The sequence below is a fragment of the Pimephales promelas genome, chromosome 5 (genome assembly GCF_988280905.1).
Source record: "Pimephales promelas chromosome 5, fPimPro1.hap1.1, whole genome shotgun sequence".
NCBI classification, from domain to species: Eukaryota; Metazoa; Chordata; class Actinopteri; order Cypriniformes; family Leuciscidae; genus Pimephales; species Pimephales promelas.
The window spans coordinates 38,317,355-38,332,789 of record NC_142773.1 but is presented as its reverse complement, the minus strand read 5'-3'; the positions used below and the strand labels follow the sequence as shown (position 1 = coordinate 38,332,789).

The following is a 15,435-nucleotide window of genomic DNA, read 5'->3' as shown; positions in this document are numbered from 1 at the left end:
TCCACCAACAAAAATACCGTGTGGGTAACACAGTAGACTATATGATGGTCTACGAAAAATACACATTTTATTCTCTTATTAAAATACATGATCAGGATTTTACCACCTATGCCAGAAAACTCAGAAAACCTTGTAAACCCATTGACTTTTTGCATTTTGTAAAGTATAATTTTGCGATGACATAATTTAAGGATATTTTACCACAAAACAAGACTAAATACTAAAAATGTTTGATTTTTTTTTTTTATGAGCAGTCCAGAAGATCAACCACCTCAACCAATTCAGACCAGCTAATGATTTATCGTGTACCAGCAAAAAAAAAAAAAAAACATGAAAACTTAACTAGCATCTTCCATTTCCTGTCAGGAATCTACTAACAGCCAGTTCTGACAGTTCTGCCTTTCTGTGGATTCTTGTGCGCTCTGTTATATTATATGATGTGGTATGATATATGGTTTTACTCCGTGACTGGCCTGAATGATCCGTGTCTGTGGAGCTTGTTAGCTCACATTCAGCTCACTATTAGCACAGCAGATGATTCAAGGTGACCCGTGTGAACTTTCAAACGGCACGTAGAGAAAATTGAAGCCCTCTCAACTGCACTGGTGAGTGCGATACTGTTTTAAGAACATCAATTGGATGCGATGCAGTCCACTGGACACAAGCGTACACGTACGGTGAATTTTGAACAAGAATACAAAGCTGCGAGCTCAAGGGATGTTTTACTTGCCTTGCCAGGGAAAATATCACTGCCCTTGCAGTTAACCAATTGCGGTGTCTCAAGGAAATAGTGAGAACAATGAAGCCTTTCAGGATCAATAAACTGTCAAATGAATTTTCTCTAAATGTATTTGATGTACTCCCATAATTCTGAATCTCTCCCTGTGACTCTAGTCTGTCAATACTTAATGATTTGATCTCAGTCCGTTCTTGGCCTCTGACATGATAGCTGGAACATATTGGATTTGAACGCAAAAACCTCTAAAATATAACTAGCGATGGACCAGAAAACAGCTTTACTTTATTTCAACTTAAAAATACTGAAGTGTTGAGGGGAAGAAAGCTATGAATTCCAATATGATAGAAAAACATGTCTTAAAAATCGCAACTACTCCTAGACAGAAGACTTCACACTACAACACTGAAGACTTCAGATGCCCAAACACCTGTGAAGAGACGACTCAACGTCGGCGATGTGTTATGCCCTAAATATTACATGATTAACTAAATGTATTTTCCATGCACTTTCTGTAAAGCTGCTTTGAAACAATATGTAGTGTGAAAAGCGCTATACAAATAAACTTGAATTGAAGTTTTCAGTATGAATGGCGTCTTTAATATTCATTTGCTTCTCTTGGAAAGCATTGAGATGAAACGTATGCTTAAAGCTACACTGTGTAACTCTTTTAGTTTATTCTTAGCTAAAAAGTAAACACTTAGTTCTTTCAAAAAATATGTGCTCATTAATGTATATTTACTTCGTTCAAGTAATAAAGTGTTATCGTGAGTGTATAATATGCCATTGAAAATACATACGGGTAAGGGGTTCTAATGTCGGTCGCCATGTTGCCCCTCCATCTTGAAAGTACGTTAGCCAAAGAGGGACATACCCGTTAATTCAAGCTTCGCCTTTCGCGTTTACGTTTGAGTTAACACTCATGGACGAGGTCGAACTGGAAGCCATGTTAATCTTGGACTACATTGGCCACCGTAGGAGTTAAAACGAAATCAAAATTAAGAGGAACAGAAACTAATATTCGATGGATGGTCATATACCTTTTCACCACTAGACGGAGGTAAAAATCACACAGTGTAGCTTTAAATTCTGCATTTTCCAGTTGAAATAAACACTAGTGGCAGTAAAACACAATCAACTTCTATTCCTGTTCACACAAATTATGATTACGGGACAGACTATCAAATAATATATACATTTATTTTTGCACAGTTCCTTGTACAATATGTTATGAGTACTATGTTATGACCTCAGAAACATTTATTTGTAGATTTGCAAACTATACACAGTAAAAAAATGATTTTTAAAATTTTTAAAGATTGCTGAAGAACTTTTTACAAGAAAATGCTTTTTCAGTTCTTACTTCGAAATTCAATGTATAATTAAATGCGTTACTTGTTGCTTTTTTGTGTAATTTTGCAGAATTTTTTCCCCCCAATTAGACAAACTAGATCCATTAACCAATTAAATCGTATCAAATTTCTCATCAAATTCTTCTAAAATTAAATGATCTATATATTCCAGTAGTCTCATTTGTGTCTATTTTTATTGGGCCTTCTGGCAGTTGCTTGATACTTCAAATCAAAATGGACAATTTATTCACTTTTTTCAATTCATGTGTCCTCGTAATCTTCAATAAAAATTCATTTGCTTCCCTCTTGCAGCGACATCTCATCTCTTCTCTTCTCTGATGACGTGTTTACTGCCGCGTGGGCGGGGCAACCTGTCACTCACATGAGATCCACCAATAGAACACCACAACCATCCAATCAATTCCATGTGCACAAAACCAAGTCCCGCCCTGCATCAGTTCTTGTCCTAGAAGCAGCTTCTCTCGGATATACGTCACAATAGGTTTACGCAACTTCGTTTCATGCAGACTTTAAACGACATGTAACCAGAGATGTATAAAGTACTAGAAACCCGGACTTGAGTAAAAGTACAAGTGCTCTGTCAAAAAAGTGACTTGAGTAGAAGTTGAAGTGCTCTTTAAGCACCACACTTAAAGGATTAGTTCACTTTTGAAAAAACTTTTGCTCATTCTTGCTCTATTCTGTGAGGCGCGTTTGCAACGTCACGTAATACGTAATTACGTTCAAAAGGTCACGGGCGACGTAGCCAGAAGTACAGAATTAAAATCGTCCGACATCGTTGTTTTACCTTTTAATTCCTTTTTTTTTTTGTAAACGGCGTTTGAGTTAGTTTGCACGTTCAACCTATGCATTCAACTTGTAAACACATGACTCTGTACTTCTGGCTACGTCACCCGTGACCTTTTGAACGTAATTACGTAATACGTGACGTTGCAAACGCGCCTCACAGAATATAGCAAGGCTAGCATTTGTCCTTAGAAAAGCTACATTTTTGGAATAAGTTTTGAAATAACCGATCGTTTCGCATGATAATACCCTTATTCATCGTCTGGTGTCGTTTAAAGACATTTGAAGCTGCATCTGAAACTGTTATTAACTGTCTTTTGGACCTTGGACCGTTTGGTTCCCATTGAAGTCCATTATATGGAGAAAAATCCTGGAATGTTTTCATCAAAAACCTTAATTTCTTTTCGACTGAAGAAAGAAAGACATGGACATCTTGGATGACATGGGGGTGAGTAAATTATCAGCAAAAGTTTTTTCAAAAGTGAACTAATCCTTTAAGTAAGTACTAAAGTATTCAACATTTTTGTACTTAAGTATTGCAAGTAGTTTATTTTAAAATTCACTACTTAAGTACTAAAAGTAAAAGTACAAGTATTGTGTCATGTAATTATTAAAGAAAGCTACTAGTTTGAATTAGCAATCAAATAAGGCGCTTTGGCGGGATACAAATTTGCTTTGCTGTCATTGCAGGAAAACCCCTGCATTAGTTGTCAATGTGTGTCTGTCAATCAATACCATTACCCTATACAACTGGCGTGTGATTTAGGCAGCATGAAAGCCAACTTGCAACAAATGATTCATAAAAATTGTATAATTGTAATGAGTAACTAGCAGAAAATTGATAAAAAATATAGAAGTAAAAGTATTAAATTCATCGAAAATATCTACTGAAGTAAAAGTAGAAATATGAGGAAAAAAAACAATACTCTAGTAAAGCATTTTAGTACTTAAGTACAGTACTTAAAGGGTTAGTTCACCCAAAAATGAATATTAAGTCATTAATTACTCACCCCCATGCTGTACCAACCCCGTAAGACCTTTGTTCGTCTTCGGAGCACAAATGAAGATATTTTTGATTGAATTTGAGAGCCGAATCACTACCACATAGGCTCCTAAGGGAATGAAACTTGACGGCCCAGAAAGTCAATGAAGAAAATGTTTAAATATTCCATGTGACTACAGTGGAGCCTATGTGGTAGTGATTCGGCTCTCCAATTAATAAAAAATATCTTCATTTGTGCTCCGAAGACGAACGAAGGTCTTACGGGGTTGGTACAGCATGGGGGTGAGTAATTAATGACTTAAAGGATTAGTTCACTTTTGAAAAAACTTTTACTGATAATTTACTCACCCCCATGTCATCCAAGATGTCCACGTCTTTCTTTCCTCAGTCGAAAAGAAATTTAGGTTTTTGATGAAAACATTCCAGGATTTTTCTCCATATAATGGACTTCAATGGGAACCGGATGGTTCAAGGTGCAAACGACAGTTAATAACAGTTTCAGATGCAGCTTCAAATGTCTTTAAACGATATCAGACGATGAATAAGGGTCTTATCATGCGAAACGATCGGTTATTTCAATGCTTATTCCAAAAATGTAGCTTTTCTAAGGACAAATGCTAGCCTAGCTCTATTCTGTGAGGCGCGTTTGCAACGTCATGTATTACGTAATTACGTTCAAAAGGTCACGGGCGACGTAGCTGAAAGTACAGAGTCAGTGTTTACAAGTTGAACGCATAGGTTGAACGTGCAAACTAGCTCAAACACCGTTTACAAAAAAAGGAATTAAAAGGAAAAACAACGATGTCGGACGATTTTGATTCTGTACTTCCGGCTACGTCGTCCTTGACCTTTTGAACGTAATTACGTATTACGTGACGTTACAAACGCGCCTCACAGAATAGAGCTAGGCTAGCATTTGTCCTTAGAAAAGCTACATTTTTGGAATAAGTTTTGAAATAACCGATCGTTTCGCATGATAAGACCCTTATTCATCGTCTGGTGTCGTTTAAAGACATTTGAAGCTGCATCTGAAACTGTCATTAACCGTCTTTTGATACTTGAACCATCCGGTTCCCATTGAAGTCCATTATATGGAGAAAAATCCTGGAATGTTTTCATCAAAAACCTAAATTTCTTTTCGACTGAGGAAAGAAAGACATGGACATCTTGGATGACACGGGGGTAAGTAAATTATCAGCAAAAGTTTTTTCAAAAGTGAACTAATCCTTTAATATTAATTTTTGGGTAAACTAACCCTTTAAGTAGTTCTACTTTGTTACTATACATCTCTGCACGTAACTGAGAACTCAATTAACTCTCCTGAGCGGTGAAAGAGAAATAATAAAAAAAAAAACATCCTCCGGACTGAGTAGCACACACATCCAAATAACACCTTGAGCTTTAAATCCTCCCTTATGAGAGCAATCCTTCGGTCGACAGACCACGAAAAAGGACAAGGCCGATCGTCACACGCAACAAGTCGCGGACAACGGCGAGACGTCACCCTTGGTCACCGGAGCTTACGGTGCGTGTGCAAGAGGAGGGCCCAGTGAAGGGTGCTCGGCCCCCGGGGGAGATGGGAAGGAGGACTGTGTGTGTGAACGCGAACAGACACCTGCTATTTTTGTGCAGCACCTGCCTGGCCTGCCCGCTGCGCTGCTGTCTGTGTGCTGCAGAGATAACAGGGGGGCTATTCACGGCTAGTCAGTCGGAGAGAGTCAAGCCCTGTCTCACTTCTGTGTGTGTGTGTGTGCGTCTTACCCTCTCATACACAACACATCCAGACCTGCTCTGTCGCTCTGTTTACCCTCCCTTTATCCCCAACAAATACAGACAAATTCCTCATACAAATTCACTATCAATCCTTGCTAGCAATTCCAGCTCAATCCATGTATCTTTGGGTCTTTCTTTTGCACACACACACTCTGTCGGCTAGCTGATCTTAGAAAAGGAAGCAGTTGTGCGAAAATCGTATTACCGTTTCCAGTTTTGTGAATAACAATCACTCTAACAAATCTTGCTTTTGCTTTGAAATTATTTCTGAAATTGAATAGCAATCTCAAAAATGGTTTCAAAGTAAATCCGGCACCAATTATTTTTCAGGTTACAAAATACAGATCCAACAGCTTAGTGCTATCACCATCACTGTTGCTCATACTTTGGGTTAGTGACTTAATCTAACCCTGAGTCTTTTGTGTAAATTCTATCTCCAATCGTTTTGCTTATTGAGAAGAGGTGTGCTGTTACTTTTCTTTGTGACCAAAGTAATGATTTTCTCTTGGTGAACGGTAGAGGCTCTTTTGAATTGGTCACCTAGCAACCATCTTAAGCAAACATGATAACAACTCTGATAACTGCATAGCAACACCTTGGCAACCACCCAGATCACTCTAGCATCGTGATGGAGAGTTTTGCACAAGCAAGCAAAAAAAAAAAAAATTGTATACATCTAGTTGTTATTTACTGTGAAGTGGAGTCAAACACAAACATTTTAGCTCATGTCATCTGAACAACACGCAGCTCGTGTACGTTTCCACTGTTATCTGTGATTCTTATCGGCTATCTAAGTATTCTGTTCTCCCCTGGAAGTCTGTCTTCACATATGATTTATTTTTCAAAGTCATGGAACCTATGGGCAAAATAATAAATAATATAAATAAATCTTGCAGCGCCTAAAAGGGCAAAGAAACACGTCAGCAAAAAGAAAAACAACAGGCAGTTAAAGGCCAGCTTGATTTTACAACACCTTGATGTAGGATATTTCTGTCATTCTCAAGAAGATACTGTCTCACACATATCTATCTATCCATCCATCCGTCTGTCCGTCCATCCATCTGTCTGTCTCTCTCTATCTAAGTGTCAATCTCAATCTATCTATCTATCTATCTATCTATCTATCTATCTATCTATCTATCTATCTATCTATCTATCTATCTATCTATCTATCTATCTATCTATCTATCTGTCTATCTATCTGTCTGTCTGTCTATCTATATAGATAGATAGATAGATAGATAGACAGACAGATACACACACACACACACACACATATATATATATATATATATATATATATATATATATATGTCTGTCTGACTGTCTATCTATCTATCTATCTATTTATATCTGTCTGTCTGTCTATCTACATCCATCATATCTATCTATCTATCTATCTATCTATCTATCTATCTATCTATCTATCTATCTATCTATCTATCTATCTATCTATCTACATCCATCATATCCATCTATCTATCTATCCATCCATCCATCCATCCATCCATCCATCTATCTATCTATCTATCTATCTATCTATCTATCTACATCCATCATATCCATCTATCTATCTATCCATCCATCCATCCATCCATCCATCCATCCATCCATCCATCCATCCATCCATCTATCTATCTATCTATCTATCTATCTATCTATCTATCTATCTATCTATCTATCTATCTGTCTGTCTATATATTTGCCAATCTGTCTGTCTGCATGTCTATCTATCTGTCAGTCTATCTATCTCTCAATATATCTATCAATCGATCGATCGATAGATAGATATATAGATAGATAGATAGATATCTGTCCCTTTATCTGTCTGTCCATCCTGTCTGTCTGTCTGTGTTTCCCGAATAAAATTTAATGTAGAAATTAACATTAACCTAGATGAATAAAAGGCCATACAGTATTGTCTATTATTAGTTCAAGATACCTTATGCATTAACTATAATGTTCACAAATTAACAGTTGTAGCTCCATAAAACACACTGCAATGAACTTGACACCATTAGACATCATTAAAAAAATCTATTAAATGTAAACATCCTGAAAGCTTCTTTGGTGAAGGTAGTCCTATGGTTCCACTGTAAACCAGGTAATCCTAACAGCCTCACTGTGCCACGGTATACGACCACCACAACAGCTTTTCAAAGCTTGCTCCCAGTTAAGTTGAAGTTATAAATGGTTGGTTTTCCCTGGAAACAAAGGAACCAATTCCTCTTAACTAAGCTTATAAATAATGCAAACCTACTATAGAGCAATAAACCCTGACAATCATCACATATAGAACGTAAAGAACAAAGGCTGAATCCAGGTGGCGATTGCATTTCAGTCATGCATGTATATCCCAAAGCACATGGTGAAATGATCCCCATATCTTACTGCTCAGATATCCTCCCAGCCAATATATGAAAGCTTTGTCTTCAGAAACTCTGTTGACATGCAAAACGTGCTTTACATAAGCCCGGCACTGGAGAGGTTTGTTTATTACCAGCAAGAGCCGCAGAATTATGAAGCATCAGCGGGCCTGGAGTGTGCATGCATTCACAACAATAGAACGATGAACCAGTGAAACCACACCGCATCAGATCACTCACCCCGCACGTGAGCGAATTACAAACGAAACACTTTTGCAAGATATGGATCTCGCATGCATGAACTATGAGACAGGCTACTGAAATCCAGCCGAATGAAAACGAGCAGAAAAAGAGCCCAATCGACCAGATAACATTCCTAAAGGAATGTGAACAGTGCCATATTTTCCTTGTGACTTTCTTTAAATGTCCAGCAGAAAAACATTATTTGAGTATAAGACATACAAAGATTTCAATAGCAAGAATCAAAACAATCCTGGACAAATCCAGAACAAATCCTACAGTAACCTATCCTATACAATATTCAAATAGAAAGTTATATATATATATATATATATATATATATATTACTCCAGGATGTATGACTTGTACATACTATGTAAATATTACTTGATTAACCATCTTAAAGAGTTAGTTCACCCAAAAATGAAAATTCTGTCATTAATTACTCAAACTCATGTCGTTCCAACCCTCTAAGACTCGTTCGGAACATAAATGAAGATTTTTTTAATGAAATCAGCAACCTGATCTCACGGGAATTCGTACGAATTTTACGAGGTGGCTAATTCGTAACAATTCGTACGACCTCACTCGTACGATTTTGCTAAATGGTACATATTTTACGAATTAGCCAATTCATATGAACTCGTACGAATGACCTACCCCTGACCCCGCCCCTAAACATAACCGTCACATGGGAGTGAGGTCGTATGAATTAGTACCAATTAGCCACTTTTGAATCACTCGTACGAATTCGTACGAATTGGCTAATTCGTAAAATATGTACCATTTAGCAAAATCGTACGAGTGAGGTCGTACGAATTGTTACGAATTAGCCACCTCGTAAAATTCGTACGAATTCCCGTGAGATCAGGTTGCTGATTTCATTAAAAAAATCTTCATTTATGTTCCGAACGAGTCTTAGAGGGTTGGAACGACATGAGTTTGAGTAATTAATGACAGAATTTTCATTTTTGGGTGAAATCAGAGAGCTTTCTGTCCCTCCATTGACAGCTACGCAACTACCACTTTCAAGTTTTTTTTTTACAAAATATGAATCTCCAACGCGCATTAACTTTACACCGTCTGCTCTTGCATCAACACACATAAGACTTGGTGCTAAAAGAAAATGCCTTTCCTGTATTTCTGGAGCTTGAAAGTGGTAGTTGCGTAGGCTGTCAATGGAGCGACAGAAAGCTTTTCATTTGTTTTCTGAATCTGAACGAAATCATTCATAAATTGGGTTGATCTAAAAACCCTTTAAGGACTTATTGTGATCTTCCAGAACACACAATTCCCAAAAGTACTAACAAATGCCCTTCATCAAAAAGAATGTAAGGAAAATATTCCACAAACTCTTCGCTTCCATGTGATTACCTTTAATAACTGCCCAGTAGCATCACATTGTTCCAGTACAACACAAACAGACATTTTTAATTTAAAAAAAGAATGAGAGTTTATCGAGTTAGGGTTCTTATGAATCCCATTAAGTTTGGTTCCAAATGTCAATGCTATTTCATAAATATTCCTCCAGGGTTTTCTGACTAGGGTGGATATTGGCTTGGTGAACCTACAAGATCTAATGTGCATCATTGTCAGAAATGAACAAGAGCTCGGGGCAAATAAAGTGACATAAAAAAGCTCCATATATTTACAGCCTGGGAGCCACCCTCTGTTTGTGTATTTTTCACAATACCTATTATTTTAGGCCAATGGTTATGGGTTTAGTTAGTGCCTCAGCATCAGACACTGGGAAGCGAAGTGTTTGTGATGGAAAAATTTTCAAACAGCAATTAAAACCCTGACAAAATGCCGCTGCTGTCCATTTTCTAAATTACAAAAGTTAATTTCTGACTCTGCATTACATCTGTGCCACAGTGACTGGCCGGCTTACCTGGTAAGTTGGATGTCGGTGTGTTTAAATCCCCAAGGTGATGCGTTTCTTCTTGGCGCAGGATGCGGGACAAAGCTGGTAATTTCACCTGCCTCTCCTCCAAAGCGATCACGCGCACCGGGCTGACATGTCGGTAAAACACGGGCGTCTTTGAGCGGGTCGGGTGCGCACCAGGCGTTTATAGCGCAGTGGATCCGCGTTCTTCCACCCGCTCACTCAGACACAATGTCCCCTTCGCGTCGGGATCAGTCGGGATCCTGTGTGGGGACGCTGCTGCTGCTGCAATTCGGTGAGGATATAACGGGTAGGTGTGGTTGGGTGAACGGACGGAGACAGACAACCGTGGCACGGGTCCAAAAGAGCAGCCCTGCGTTAAGACGCACGGCGCAGTGTGTGCCCGCCCGCTGAAAGCCCTTTCAAAAGCAGAAGATTCACGTGCATATGAAGATATCAATGTCAGAGGAGAGATTGGTTTAAGTGATTGTTAAAAACGCCATACATCCACCTGCAGTCTGGAACGGAACGTCTCTCCAGCGGATCCTTTGGCGATGTTCATGAATCAGTATGTGCGACGTATAAACTGATATTTACATCCACCGGTCAGACGCCGAGCGCTGCGTAAACACGAGCATCATCCGCGGGCTTCAGAATGAGGAACCTAACCATCCGAGAGGGGGATGGATCTCTCTCTGTCTTTCCCTCAAACACACACGCGTGCGCGCGCGCACACATACACAGACACACACACGCACACACACTGATAACCTGCAATCGGTTAGGCAAAGTGTACACCCTTGGATAATTTGTTCTAATTAATATCTTAATTGTTTCTTCTATAGATTAAATGAAAGAGAAGCTGGAGACCAGCATTCTTCTCAATTTGTCCCTTGAGAAAAATACCCTGTTAATCTCGCACGTCCTCAGAGATTTAGCAAAGATCTCAACAATATCTCAAGACCATATTTAATATTGAGCAGTGGAAGCCACAATATGAAATCAATTAGCCTAAATCAAATCAAATTCTTCCAAAACCAGATTGGTGACAGTTTAAAACAGTTTTCACCCAGAAATGGCTAATTTCATGAAATACATGAAATTTTAAAGTGAATAAAACTGAAATAGTGAAATATTTGCTTTATTTATAGGCTAACTTTGAGGGAAAAAATTCAATGTGGTTAATGGCATCAGGAGAAACATCAGAGATAAAGTCGATACTTGAATGAATCATATTTGACATCTCCGTTACGGCTTCTTAGATTTGAAAGAGCAACATCTGAGCAATAAGATTTTTAATAGTTACTGGAGAGCACTTCCCTCAAACTTGTATTGCTATTATAAAGCTAATTATAATTACAGTCTTAATCAAGATTCCAATAGGATAAAAATTACACCAAGAACAGACCTCCCCCAAAAACACACACACAAATACAAAAAGTCAAGATTGACTCGCAATCATGTTCAATCGGTTCATGCCAAAATAAGTGTGCACACACACACACACACACACAGAGAGAGAGAGAGAGAGAGAGAGAGAGAGAGAGAGAGAGAGAGAGAGAGAGAGAGAGAGAGAGAGAGAGAGAGAGAGAGAGAGAGAGAGAGAGAAAATGGAGAATAAATTGAGAATCACGATTCTGAGAAGATAACTAACAAAATAACTAAAGTAAAGTTAAAATTCCTGACAAAGCATTGACCAAAATATAATTAATTTGAATTAATAACTCAATTTGAATGAATGATTCAATGCCTCAATCACTCAAATGCTTCATTTGATTAGATGAATCGGCGTTTTTGAACGAATCTATTGAATAAATTATTTAATAGACCTTATGCACCAGAGAAACAAAGGTCGCCGCCATGGCGCCATCTTTAGAGTAATGTTTTAGAACTTCCGGTTTTGTGGTCGATGTATATCTCTAGGCTATGGCATTGCTGTCCAGGAATAATTCGCTTTGAAGTGGATTTACTTAATGTAAAGTTAACTAAAGTTATCATGAGGATTGTAATGTTTAAAGCGGACGTCAATAGAGCGGGAAGATTTTAAAACGAGCCGTTCATTCATAAATAGGCTAGGCAAGATCACTGAATATACAGACCGGAAGACGCAGCGCTGAAAAGGGGCGGGGCTAGATAAGGTCTACAACAAGTACACATTTTTCACTTAAGGCCACCTACTGGTGTAACGATGTAACTGATACAATCTTTATTTGAAAAGTCACGTACTAAAGCTGTTTTAGTCTATTTTGACCGCAACCGAAGACATTGATGTTTATATCTGAAATGTAAACTTGTCCCAGTGATAGCAGTTACTGTAAGAAAGAAATAATGACAATGTGTGGTTGAAAAGACTCGTTTGTGAAGCGGTTTCATACCTAAACATGATAACTGCGCTCTCTGGGTCAGAAGAACCCAGATCTGAATGTTTGCAGTAGGCCTAATCGTAGCTACTTGCCAAAAAAGTCATAGAATCATTATCATTAGGCTATGGAATGAGTTTTCAGTGAATTGTCATATGATTGTATGCACTACAATCCAGAATGTATTCAACAAAAATAAATGATTCAATTTCTGTTTATTTAATGCAAAAATCCTCACCACGGCATGACAACAAAGCCTCTTCTCGTTTAATTGGAGCATCTATGTTTGGGTTTTGGCTGCCACACCTGTCGATGCAACAATAGACATCAACAGACTGAACCATTTAATGAAGAACATTGTGATCTCGTCTCAGACACAGGTCATCACACTGACTGACCTCTCCAATGACCCACCTGCAAATGTGTCATTTAACCTGGATTCCACCAACAGTTGGAGAAAGAAAGATTATTAATGTTGCAAACACTTTGTTTCTAATTGGAATCAATACTGTTAAAAAATATATATATTATTTTCATGATTTGTAATCACAACATTTTTTCTTTTGTCAAATCAACTTAAATAATTTATCTGGTTCAGATAACATAATATTTTGAGTTTCTGATGATTAAATCAATCTCTTTCATTGTATTAACTCAATTTTTCCATTTCAATGAATGAACTTAAAATATTAAGGCAATCAGGTTACTTAATTTTTTTTAAGTTAAACCAATAATATATATATATTTTTTTACAGTGAATGTTTTGAAGGAAGTCTCTTATACTGACAAGGCTGCATTTATTTAACCAAAAATACTGAAAATTGTTAACATAACTGTTAATATGTTTCATATCAACACAAAATGGCAACTACAGATCAAATAAAATGACTGCAAATAAGAATTTGCTTTGTAAGGCAGACACATTTTTAAATATAAATATTCTGCTGTTGATTTCATTGCAATTCTTTGTCTATTCATGGTTGAACCTGCAGTCAAGGAAAGTGTTTGTTAAAAAGCATCCCAGTCCACAAAATGAAGTGCATGTACAAGTAATCCTGGGAATCTAAAAATGTATTTTGCATGTAAAAACAGAGAAAATGTGTCATTTCAACACTTTAGGTGACTCAGCGGCGTAGACGGCAGTGCTTCATCTCCCTCCGTCACACACGCAGAGCAGATTTTCCAGATGGATTCTCGGCTGATTCACCGAGTTGTGTGGGATATCTGCCTCTGATTCGGTTGTGTGACTCATTAAAGTTTAAAGCACACTCAAAAGACTACAAACATGCTGAAGCACAGGATCAAAAGCACATGCATGCATTTCTCAAGGGTCGTTCACATCAAATAGCAATGCTTAAATCAGACAAATTAGCAAATTAGTACTTGTACTCCTTAAATAAATAATAGGGGGGAGGGGGAGTTTTGTAGAAACATGCAAGTGCAAATATTTTTTCGGGAGTGAAAACAAGACTCTGAAAGCCCAGTTTCCCTGATAACCTTCAAAGAAACTGCGATCAAAGAGAGAAAAAGAGAGAGGGCAATACTTTTCAGTGATACTCCTGTCAGGCAGGTTTTTTTCACCCTTGCTTCTGTTGCTGAGGAGATGAGCATCAGGAAACCATTACGGGTGATATTTTTAGGCAAGCATTGGAACAGATGCTGCTTTGATATGAAACGGGTGAAAAAGTATCCGATTCTGACATCTACAAATTGGACACAGGTCAGTAGCAAATCACTCCAGAAAGTGTTTTTAGCACAAGCCTTGCAAAATGGAAAGCCTATGTGCAAAAAAAAAACTTTCAAAATTTGGCAAACCACCACAAAAGTCAGCAGGCCAGAATAACACTTTGTAGCAACTGAATGCCAATCAGTTCAGCTAAAAATGAAGAGTCAGTCCACAGCTCTCAAATCTAATTTGTGCATATAGGCTACGTTTTTACTCGGATCCTTTTTTTTGTATAGCAAAACACATGTTGTTGTACGTCTGGCCAATATCTGATTCACCGTAAAAAATTATTAAATTATTTATAGCCTATTTATATTATACGATCAATACGTTATGACAAACTTTAGCTCACCAAAATAAGTTAAAGGAGTAGTTCACTTTTAAAAAAACGTTTGCTGATAATTTACTCACCCCCACAACATCCAAGATGTCCATGTCTTCTGTCTTCAGTCGAAAAGAAATTAAGGTTTTTGATGAAAACATTCCAGGATTTTTCTCCATATAATGGACTTCAATGGGAACCAACCGGTTCAAGGTCCAAAAGACACTTTCAGTACAAACTGCAAACTGTTCAAAGGGCTTTAAACGATTCCAGACGACGAATAAGGGTCTTATCAAGCGAAACGATCCCTCATTTAAAAACAAAATATCAAAGTTTAAATTTTATAAGCTCAAACGCTCGCCTTGCTCTGTTCTGTGATGCACATTTGTGACTCAGTTTGCACTGAAACTGTCTTTTGGACCTTGAACCGTTTGGTTCCCATTGAAGTCCATTATATGGGAAAAAAAATCCTGGAATGTTTTCACCAAAAACCTTAATTTCTTTTCGACTGACATGGACATCTTGGATGACATGGGGGTGAGTAAATTATCAGCAAAAGTTTTTTTTTTTAAAGTGAACTAAGCAATTTTCAACCTTTTATGTTATTCAAGATTCAACTTATCTTTTAAGTCAGTTTAAAGTAAAGCTGAAATTACTTAAACATCAAAGCTGATTGTACTTAATTTAAGGCAGCAACTTATATATATATATATATATATATATACACCATAACACACACACATATACGGAAATAAACACAGAGAACATTAAAGTAAGCGATTACATGTTTATTTATAGTGTGATCTGCTGAAGAATCCATCAAATTTATGCGAAGGAAATATAAAAAACAAAGACGATGATGCGT

General features: G+C 37.5%; 1 protein-coding gene across 2 annotated transcripts in view; it reads right to left on the bottom strand.

Annotated features, from left to right (window-relative positions):
- The window catches only part of sema6ba (sema domain, transmembrane domain (TM), and cytoplasmic domain, (semaphorin) 6Ba), a 151,274-nt gene extending 140,376 nt beyond the window's left edge, over positions 1–10,898 (bottom strand). The window contains exons 1-2 of one of the 2 annotated variants that reach the window (XM_089131475.1): positions 10,674–10,898; positions 10,169–10,581 (exon numbers count right to left, since the gene is read on the bottom strand). The gene's annotated coding sequence lies outside the window, so the exon portion shown is untranslated. Of the gene's footprint in view, positions 1–10,168 lie in introns of both variants that reach the window. The other variant, XM_039676830.2, reaches the window with a different exon arrangement.
- Between the last annotated feature and the right edge of the window lie 4,537 nt (positions 10,899–15,435).